Here is a 10987-nt window from a genome sequence, read left to right as displayed (position 1 = left end):
AGGTGTTAAAGGTGTGCACCACCACCGCCCGGCTATCTTACTCTTTTCATTTACTGCCTTTGGAAATCTTTTATTTGTTTTCTTGAATGTAGTTAATGTTGTGTATATTTATAATGTATCCCTATGATAGTTAATTTTTACTTACAATGAAGAGCTACAGGCAATCAATGGAAACAGAGTGAAGAAGAATCAGATTTATCCAGAGAGGAGCTCCCAGAGAGCTTACACAATCACAAGTGGTCAGCCATAATTATATTTTTAAAAAGGAATTGTTAACTTGTTGTCTTTCTTAGCTTTCCTGGGATGTCAGCACAAAATGCCATCAACTGAGTGACTTACAAACAGGTATTTATTTCATAAGGTTAAAAAGCCAAAATTAAGGCACTAGCAGATTTGATAACCAGTAAAGTCCCATATCACAGGATCATAGATTACTGTAAATTGCTGATCTTCACATGGTAAATGTAGTAAGAAGTTTTTGAGTCTCTTTTATGAGTATTAATCCAATTCATGAATGGCAAAGCATTATCACCTGATAATTATTTTAGCTTCTAATGTGAACAGCTAGCTGCATGTAAATTTTGTTGAAATAAAAATATTCAGGCTATGATAATGTTCTCTGAGGAAGTTTAGAGAATCTTGGATATTAAATTTTTCTTTACTTACAATATAGCCAAAGAGAAATAATATTTATGAAATTAACAGCAATAACTTACCATTTCAGCATTATCTACACTTTCAGAAGCCATTATGTTGAATGTGATATGTTACACACACACACACACACACACACACACACACACACACACACATACACAGTGCACAGAATAAGTGTTGTATATTCAGATGTGAAGGTTAATTTTGGAGAGATGTCAGCTAACATGGCAAAGCACACTCCTGTGAAGGTGTTATCAGAGAAGACTGGCATGTGGTTCAGTAAACTCCATCAGAAAGATTCACCCCCAATGTAGGTAGGATGGTGTACTGGGCTGAGAGCATCAGCGAACACAAAGTGGAAAAAAGGGGGAATTTCAAACACATTCGACTCTTCTTCCAGAAACTCTATTTTCTGATCCCTCCAGTGGCTCCAGGCTCTCTGTGTTCTGTACATGGCGTAGTACTAATGACTCTCTAAGAGCCTTTCAGCCTCTTGATGTGGATTGGAGATGCACTGTAAATAGTTGCTCTGATGAGATTTTGAGCTTCTTTGATGGAGTAGAACTGGTTTCCAGAGCTCTCCAGCCCATGGGCAGCCATCATCAAACCACTCAGTCTTCTATCATGTAAGTGAATATGATATATAACCCTTTGGAATTTTATTTGTCATTCTTCTTGGCTTTTCTCCCCCTCCCCCAACCAATAATCCCCACCCCCCACTTTTCTCTTCATGGATTTCATTGCTCTGGAGAATTCATAATAGTAGCCAATATCTGCAAACCCATTAGTGCAATAACTTTAAAGTGCCATGGGCTTCAGAAGTATTTGTGTCAGGAGCTACAGTGGCAGGAAGAAAAGAAAGAGGAAGAGAAGAAAGAAGGGCAGAAGGTGGAGGATGTAATGGAATTGGCCTAAGTGTCTGATTTCATGATAAAAGAACTGCCTTTAACTTTAGAAACTGGGACAAAAGACATCTATCATGTTTAATATGCATTAGAAAGAAGTGCAGCAGAGAGGCAGAGAAGACAAAGGAAATGAACTTGACCACAGTCCTAGATTTCTAGGTAAAGTTAAGTTCCAAAGCAGCACAACAGATTCTATCCATTATGACTGTTTCTACAAGTTCAATTCAGAGATTAGAATTCAGGAAATCTTAGGATATGGAAATTGGAATTTCAAGAGGAGGAATTGGGGCAGAAAAAAACCCAAACAATCCTCTGAACATAGACTATAACACAGGAATCCCTTTCTCATTCTCTCTCATTCTTTCCCTTTCTCTCTCTCTCTCTCCTCTCTCTCTCTCTCTCTCTCTCTCTCTCTCTCTGTCTCTCTCTCTCTCTCTCTCTCTCTCTCTCTCTCTCTCATATTCTCTGTCTCTTGTCTGTTCTATTTTCTTTGTCTCTGTCTCTCAGCAAATATTTTTTTTTAAAGAATGGAAAGAGAAAAAATCAATGTACATTCTACTTATATTGAAGGTCAGTAAGAGAGGAGTGTGGTGGCAGTTTTAAGCAAGAACCTTAATAAAATGTGCCAATTTCTTAAGATGTGAAAACCTACCCAACTCCCTAAAAAAGAAGTAAAATACTTGAATAAAACTACATCAGTTTAAAAAAAATGGAGATATATTTTAAACATGACTCCAGAAAGAAATATGTAGATCAGATAGTTTTATTCCTGAATCTTATCACACATTTAAAGAAAATATCACCAGTCTTATGCAAACTATTTGAAGGAAATGAAGGAGAAAAACATGCAGTTATTCGGTTCATGAAGTTAGAGCTTCTGTTATTGAAAATGACTTAAGCACAGACTTTATTTTTCATGAAAATAGGTACAGAAGTCAGTAACAAATACTACCAAGTTAATCCTGCAAATCTTTTAAAAGGGAACATAATAGCAACAAGGGGCTTTCCCAAGATTCTATGGTTTAACTTCTGAATACCAATCATAGTACTCACCACATTAACGAAACAGAAAGGAGACAAATCCATCAGATTCTATCAGAGATAGGATTTGAGAAAACTCACCATGCATTACAGTAAAGTGAAACAGTAATCTAGGGACAGAAAGGACCAGTCTATGAGATCATGGTTGGTTTAAAGAGCAACATTAGCACACAATAAATGTCCTTATACTGAACATCCCTCAAGACTACTGAAAGAAAATAAAAAGAGGAGAAACACAGATGTGAGATTAAGAAGGAATTAATCACCAAGACACATGATTATGTGCAGAGAAATTTCTAATGGATCCAATGTACAGCTGAAATGTACAGCTATCTATAACAGAAGTTCATGAGATCAATCCAAAACTGGATTCTATGTACCAGCAACGAGCAGTAGGCATTTAAGTATTCAAAATTACAAATAAAAAATGAAACTGTAAAAGACTACAGTTTAAGAGTCTACACTATCCGCACAGTGGAAACTATAAAACACTCTGAGAAATAAAGGAGAATTTAAAATATGGAGGTAGTATATTCTTAGACTCAGAACTACACTAGATATACTAAGTATATGATAGAGTATAGCAGTGGTATTCAGTTAGAAATGACCAATTCTCTCTACAGTGATCGATAGATTCCATAAAAGCCCATACAAAATTCCTGCAGGTAAAATTTTGGGGGGAAGATTGGCAATATCTAATATTATAATATTTAGGAAATATAAATGGCCTAAAGTGAACTAAAACAACTAGATAGAGAATCATGTTGGCATTCTTTAATGTCATTTTTTTTGAAAAGGAGTCAACAGTAATTAAGACAATAATACAAATATAAAAAGCTACATAAAAATTAAGGGAATGCACTAATTAAAAATAATCCATGCACTTGTAGCCATTTTATTTTAGATTTAAAAGTTTAAAAAAAAACAAAATGAATCGAAAATAGAACAGAAGTTCTCAATATTCTTACACTATAACCCTTTAATTAAATTCCTCATGTTGTGGTGATGCCCCAACCATAAAATTATTACTGTTGCTACTTAATAACTGTATTTCTGCTACTATTGTGAATCCTAATGTACATATATGTGTTTTCAGATGGCCCTAAGTGACCCCTGTGAAAGGGTCATTTGATCCCTACAGGGGTCATGACCCACAGATTGAGAAATGATAAAATAGAAGGTTTTTCATCAAATGGCCCTGAAAATTCTAAAGTACATATAAATAGAGAAATTAATTATTGACCCTTACTTTATAATATGGAAAAATTAAATCACAACAGATCAAAGATATAAACTAGAAAGTATTGTTGTAGACTTTATTATTGAATTTAGTACAACATTGTGGTACTTTCAGATATATCTTAGACAAATTAATCATAGTAACAAAGTAGATACAGTGGATATCAATGAACACAAAATCTACGTTATGATAGACAATGTAAAACTATGAAAATTCAAGCCACAAACTGAGAAATAATACTTATAATACATCTGAATGATGATGAATTTTCAAAATACCAAATACTACAACTCCATCATAAAAAGCAAACAGTCCTAATGGACAACCAGGTTAAACAGGTATTTCATAAAGGAAGATACATGAACTGGTCTTAGAGCTTAAGGCAAGTAGTCCCTAAAATATACCACTAATACTCATATTGTTACCATTCTATAAAAATTCATATGCTTATATGATATGACTCATGACTTCCAATATATATGGAGATAAGAATGATAGTATATGATATTTTGGGAATATAAGACTATATATTGGCTTTGGAAAGTGCATTAGGAAACATCTTATAAGTTGAACAGATATTTTCTATGTGACATTGCAATTACAGTGAAAAGAAATGAAATAATTCCCACATACAACTTCCCTGTGAAAGTTCATTGTAGCAACTTTTGTGGTATGTTTGTTTACAAATGGACAAATCAAATGAAGTCAAATTTTTAATATTAAGCAGACAATGGAAATCCTACAGTGTAGTACTGCTTAGTATAATTTATTTTCTTAAAATCACACCTGGAAATTCCAATTTCCAGACTAGCATTAACCTTTGAATAGTTCCTAGTTAGTTAAAATTCCTGATTGTTTGGAGACATCAGTTTCACAATTGTTACTAGAGGTTGTACGATCTTGCTAGCATATACTTACTCTCTTTGCTAATTCTTATGAAGAGACTCACAATACCACAAAGCTGGGATTTGGTTAACAGCCAACAGCTATTCCGGCCTTCAACCTATAAGCAACTGAGTGCTGCCAGGGTAGAGAGGCTAATTGTGGACTTCTCTAAGCTCGGTGTCTTGTGTGAAGCCTTCCATTAAGGAACACACAGAGGTCTTACCCAGATTCCTGACTCCCCAGTTCATATGATATAATAAATGTTCATTAAGACATAATGGTAACGATAATGTTAGGAGATAATTGATATACTCACCAATTACAAAGAATGATTCAATGATGAATACCGCTTGCCAGTTTTATAGCAGAAAAAGCCATGACAAATTTCACAATCCAAATGACAACCATTTATTATGTGAGAGTTCAATAAGCCAGGAGCCTGGGGATGACATGATAGTTCATTGCACAGGTGTTACCAGGTTACATCCAGGTGAGTCTTGGATTAGAGTGTCATCTGAGGCTCAGATGTGATGTTTGAGTTTATATGGTTGTTGAGAGAATTCAGTTCCTTGTACCGTGAGGCAGCATCTTTGTGTGTTATCTTGGGCTTGTTCTCAGCTTATAAATCATAGGTAGGGTATCTTGTCACGTAGAAGTATCTATAACATGGAATTATGCTCTTTAACAGCCAACAAGAACATGTTTTACAAGACCTTGAATCACTCCAATTCTTTCTAAAGATTAATTGCTCAGGTAGGAAAATCTTCCAAACCTAAAATATTAAAGACTTTAAAGTGCACCTGAAAAATATTCCTTTCTGGTGGCAACATACAAACATCTATAAAAGTAGATATTTTGTTGAGCATTAAATAGAGAGTAAATATAACAGTAGATAAGGAGACTTGGAATTCATGAAATAGACAAGAGGTTTAGTAATAAAAAGCAAGGTAATGGTTTTCTGGTTCAAGAGTTGGAGTCTGGAAAGAGGCAAAAGGACCTACTTATTTACCTTGATATTGTTGGTAGGAATACACCCTGCAAATGGGATAAACTCATGGCACTATATACTTAAAATGCCAAGATATATATACATGTGTATATATGTGTATATGTGTATATGTATATATGTGTATATGTGTATATGTGTATATGTGTATAAGTGTATATGTATATATGTATATATGTGTATATGTATATATGTATATATGTATATATGATTGATATATATGATATATGATATGTGATATGTGATGTATGATGTATGATGTATAATATGATATGTGATATATAATATGTGATATGTGACATATGACATATGGTATATGGTATATGATATATGGTATATGGTATATGGTATATGAACTCTATATTAGGGTTCCTAAGTATAAATATTTTCTCTCATTCTCCAATGTCAGAACAAATGAATTTAGCATGCATATGTTCACATACATCTAATGCACACCTCAACCATAGGTATAAACACTACCCACAGACTGAATTACAATTCATAAAAACCTAGAAACAGTGAATTATAAATTCCTGAGAATAAACAATCAATCTAATGATACCTGTCCACTGAAAAAGCTCTTCTTGGCTGAAGGGGTTTGCATCCCCCTAGGAGGAACAAGAACAATATGAACTAACCAGTAACCCCAGAGCTCCCTGGGACTAAACCACCAATCAAAGAAAACCCATGGAGGAACTCGGGGCTCTACTTGCATATGTAGCTGAGGATGACCTAGCCGGTCATCAATGGGAGGAGAGGCCCTAGGTCCTGTGAAGGCTCTATGCCGTAGTATAGGGGAATGCCAGGACCAGGAATGGGAGTGGGAGGGTTGTGAAGCAGTGGAAGGGGTGGAGGGGACAGAGGATTTTCGGAGGGGAAACTAGGAAAGGGGATAACATTAGAAATGTAAATAAAGAAAATATCGAATTAAAAGAAAAAAGAAAAAGAGAAAGCTCTTGGTATTGCAAAGAGGATCTAACGTCCTCTACTATTCCACAGGAAGTTCCAGAGGTCTGACTTCTAGTCCTAAAATTTAATAACAAGAATCAGGACCACTATGAGTAAATACCCCTAGAGAGATTGCTGCTTTCTGCTTTAAGGCTGTGTTCCAGTTTTGAAAATCAGCTAGGAAAGCTATTTTAGGATCATATGATTCTTAATGAGAAAAAAATTTAAACGACTGAACGGTACAAAGATCCTGAAGAAACCTTGAGGGTCATGAATTGTCCTTTCTCATGTCTGGATCAGCAAAATTTACAAAGCTGGGGATTCTTTCATAATACCTATTCGAATAACAGGGGTGGAGTTGAGAAAGACATGAATCAATTATTCCCAAGGCCAAATAAACCTCTGGGATTAAATACTTTTGTTTCTTCTAGGCAAAACCATATGCTCCTAATTACAAAAGAATGGAATGGAATACACAAATTAATGAGGAATTTTCAGCACATCTGGGAAGTGTTCATGGCTGAGGAGGTGGGGAGTCACCACTTCAGATCCACTGACAGGATAAATTATATAAATAGGACAAAGAGCAAGATTTAAGCAAGTTGTCAATGTTCACTGATTCGTGTCCCCAATATGAATCACACCCAAGGAGGGACAATTTTAATTGAGTCAGTATTGTGAAGAGATGTTTTGTATTCAGTTTTTGCTAAAGCTAGAGACATAATCATTGTATTTATCAGTCGAGAGTCATTATATTTATCAGCCAGTGTCCACAAAGATTGTATTCCTGACTTTAAGACCACTTCTCTGAACTCTATAGTCACATTTAAGGAAAGAATTAAAAAAAAAAAAAACAAGGACAAAAAAAATGTCAGATACCATATGTCAGTTAGGGTAATTCTTTTGTACCATAATTGAAACATGATTGTTTCAGTAGAATGGAGTTCAGGCATGGATCTCAACAAGTGGAAAAGTTGGGCTTATTTTTCCTGAAAGACAAATGTATTAAGTTTGTGCTTGGTTTCATGAAAACCCAGCAGACACCAATTTCTAAAATATAAAGTTTGGGGCTGGCAAGTTGGGCAAAGTACTTGCCGACAAACCTGATAGGGGTTTGATCTACAGAAACCACATGCTGGAAACAGCACAACCTACCACAGATTGATGTTGTCTAACTTCCATATGTAAATTATAGCATGTATTCATGGGTACACACAACTCTCTCTCTCTCTCTCTCTCTCTCTCTCTCTTTCTCTCTCATCTATCTATCTATCTATCTATCTATCTATCTATCTATCTATCTATCTATCATCTATCTATACATCTATCTATCTATCTATCTATCTATCTATCTATCTATCTATCTATCTATCTATCTATACATCCATCTATCTTTGAAATATACTGACCACCTTAATATATCTATCTACCTATGTGTCTATCTGTCTGTCTGTCTCTTTCTATTTCTCTATCTAATCTATATATCAGCCTATCTATAGGTTATATATAAACATACATTATCTTACTAAATAAATAAAAATTTGAAGCTAAACAAAATAAGAATTTTCTTTGTCATGGTTAAAAGACAGGATTCCTGCTGAGATTCAGAAGCCAAGTTTAGATTTCGTATGTGGGTTTGCTACTTCTGTTTGATTTTCTTTGAAGCCTATGCCATGACTGCCAGTTGATTGCTCCTCCAGGCATCCATCTGTCTGGGCTGATGGGAATGACACTAAAGGACTGGATACCTCTTAAGTTTATTTTTAAAGCCATGCTTCTCTGGGATGCGCACCTGGAGGATTCCACTGTCTTTATTATTGGCAAGAATTGAATTATACGACTAAATTCATTTCCACTAAAGGCTACAAAAACATGGTTTTAGGTGGCCACATTTCTGCAAGCTTGACACAGCTGCTAACTAAGAACTGTTTGTAAGGACTGAGTTAGTATCACAATTCATGTTATCGTTGGTAATTGCCACACACAAGATCCTATCGTAGCATAACATTCCACCTACTCTCCAAATCTTAAACACACACTACACTTTGCTAACTTACATTCAGCTCCGATGAATTATCTCAATAGTCTTTGCTTTCACTCTAACAACACATGCGTTACATTCCCATGTCTCTAAGCAGGTGTTGAAATTTTGGAAATTCTCACTAATGTTTAATGTTACCTGATATTTTAAAGGCTTGCTTTAAGTTTTAACTAGCTGTGCACCAATTTTACAGAACTAATAAAAGGTTAATAATCAATTCTAATTTATGTACTTTCAGCAATATTTATGAAGCATCATCCCTATGTTGGGTCAGTGCTGATGGTATCAAGAAGAAATTGAAACAATTTATATCCTGATACAAACATACTCAGAGCACACACTAACATTAAGACAGACACCCTCAGATTAGAGCATTGCATGATGGAAGAAGTGGTTCTATTGGGAGAAGGATTCGAGGACGACAAATACATTATACCCAAGTTCTGTGAGTTAAAATCAGGATCATTCGTCATGGTTACACACTCCTAGTTTGTTTTCTTCATTCTAAATTAAAATGAAAAAAAAAACCCAATTAATTATAAATAATATACAAACCGTGGTATACCTGTGTATTATTTAATTATAGACATCTTGATAAGTGAACTGTCAGGTTATTATGTCATTATGTGAATATCACAAGAAGAGATTCCACATGCTCAAATGATATGACATTTGTACACCTAAGATACATGATATACACTATCATATATGTGAACTAGCATTTACCAAAATAGTGTCATGTGGGTTATACAAAAGAATGAAAAGAGACAATGAGAAAAATATTTGCAATAATATTTATGTTTATTTATAAATAAGAATAGGACCCAAAGTACGAGTAATTTTAATGAAAGATTTCATCTACTGTTTCAGCTCACGCAAAAAGCGTTCTGTTATCTCTTCACAGTTTGTTATGGGTCTCATAAATATAGAACATCACACAATATGCTTCTCCCTGTTAAAAAACAAACAACAAACTGGTGATAAAGAAGTCATTGTTCATAAAATATTCTGTTTTTCATGTTGATCCTAAGATACAAATCTTTTTGTTTCTGGCACAGTTATTTGAGAACGAGTTAAATCCTTTGAGTTGCCTGTCCCAAAGAATAATGGTCCAAACAGAATACATGCAGTGATGTGTGATTTAATTTCATGGTAGTTAAAGTACTTATTCTATGTTGAGGGGTAGGGAGGGTGCGTGCATGGGTAGGTGGGCACATACATGTGTGTGACTGGAAGTCAGAGGTCAATGTCTGATGTCAACCCAGAGGCACTGTTGTGGTTGTTCCAACAATGTCTCTCAATGGGCCTGGAACTAATTGAACATTGGGGATCCCATTCAATTCATTATACTTATTGGACAAACACTCTGTTGCCTGTGGTGTCTCCTAAGCCTCCAAAATGCATATTCTTGAAGCCTGTTACCTTCATTTCAGACTTGGGATGGGTTGGGGGGGGGGACTTCAGGATGATTCTTATTAATTGTGGACCAAGAAGTGCTGCCTTGAACATTCTTTATCTCCCCTCTCATTTCTAGGCACGCTGTTCCAACTGAGTCCTTTCTGGTAGAAAATATTACACCTTAGCAAAAGGTCTCAGACTCTCTTCAATTATCACCGCACCATTTTAATTCTTACAACATCCCTCTAAAATTAAATGAGAGCCATTTGTTGCGGGGTTTCATGATGTTGAACTTCTAGTCGCATGCAGCTAAGTAATTAAATCAACCCCCCAAACCAGTTTTTCTTTTCCTTATCCTTCATGCTTTTTCCAATACTTTAGACACATCTCTACTGGTGGTCTACTGTTTAAATACATTTGATCCAGATTTTAGTTGCTGAATCAATTATTTCTCTCACCTAAAGACTGAACACTTATAGTAGAATTTCTTGAGACTGAACTTCAACACTGGGAATCTTCAAGTTTCTATATTGTTTCTATTACTATAAACATAACACACATTTTAACAATTCAGAAGTTGCTAATTTAGCATCTACTCATGCTCCAAACACTCCATGAAGAGCACAGCCGGCAATAGTTTTTGGCTCCTCGCTTCCAGAAATTTAGAGTTTATTTCACTTTCATTAGCTCAGTTCTTGTAACCTCTGTTTCCTTAACGTCCCCAACACTGTCTGGTCATTAATATTTTTAATAAGCAAGTAACATATACACACATAATGTAAGTGGCTTTTCAAGACTAGGGGCATGCGATGAATGCAATTACGAAAAGCCTTAGTGTAGTCAATATGATTTGAAACGGAAAGGAG

At 35.2% G+C, this 10987-nt stretch overlaps 1 long non-coding RNA gene across 2 annotated transcripts in view; it reads right to left on the bottom strand.

Annotated features, from left to right (window-relative positions):
* Positions 1–8010: 8010 nt before the first annotated feature.
* The window catches only part of LOC110311497, a 458615-nt gene continuing 455638 nt past the window's right edge, over positions 8011–10987 (bottom strand). Inside the window, exon 7 of one of the 2 annotated variants that reach the window (XR_003835131.1) lies at positions 8011–9227. This is a non-coding gene — a long non-coding RNA (uncharacterized LOC110311497). The other variant, XR_003835134.1, reaches the window with a different exon arrangement.

This window comes from Mus caroli, chromosome 16, assembly GCF_900094665.2.
Source record: "Mus caroli chromosome 16, CAROLI_EIJ_v1.1, whole genome shotgun sequence".
In the NCBI taxonomy this organism is placed as follows: Eukaryota; Metazoa; Chordata; class Mammalia; order Rodentia; family Muridae; genus Mus; species Mus caroli.
This window is presented reverse-complemented; position numbering and strand designations above follow the sequence as displayed.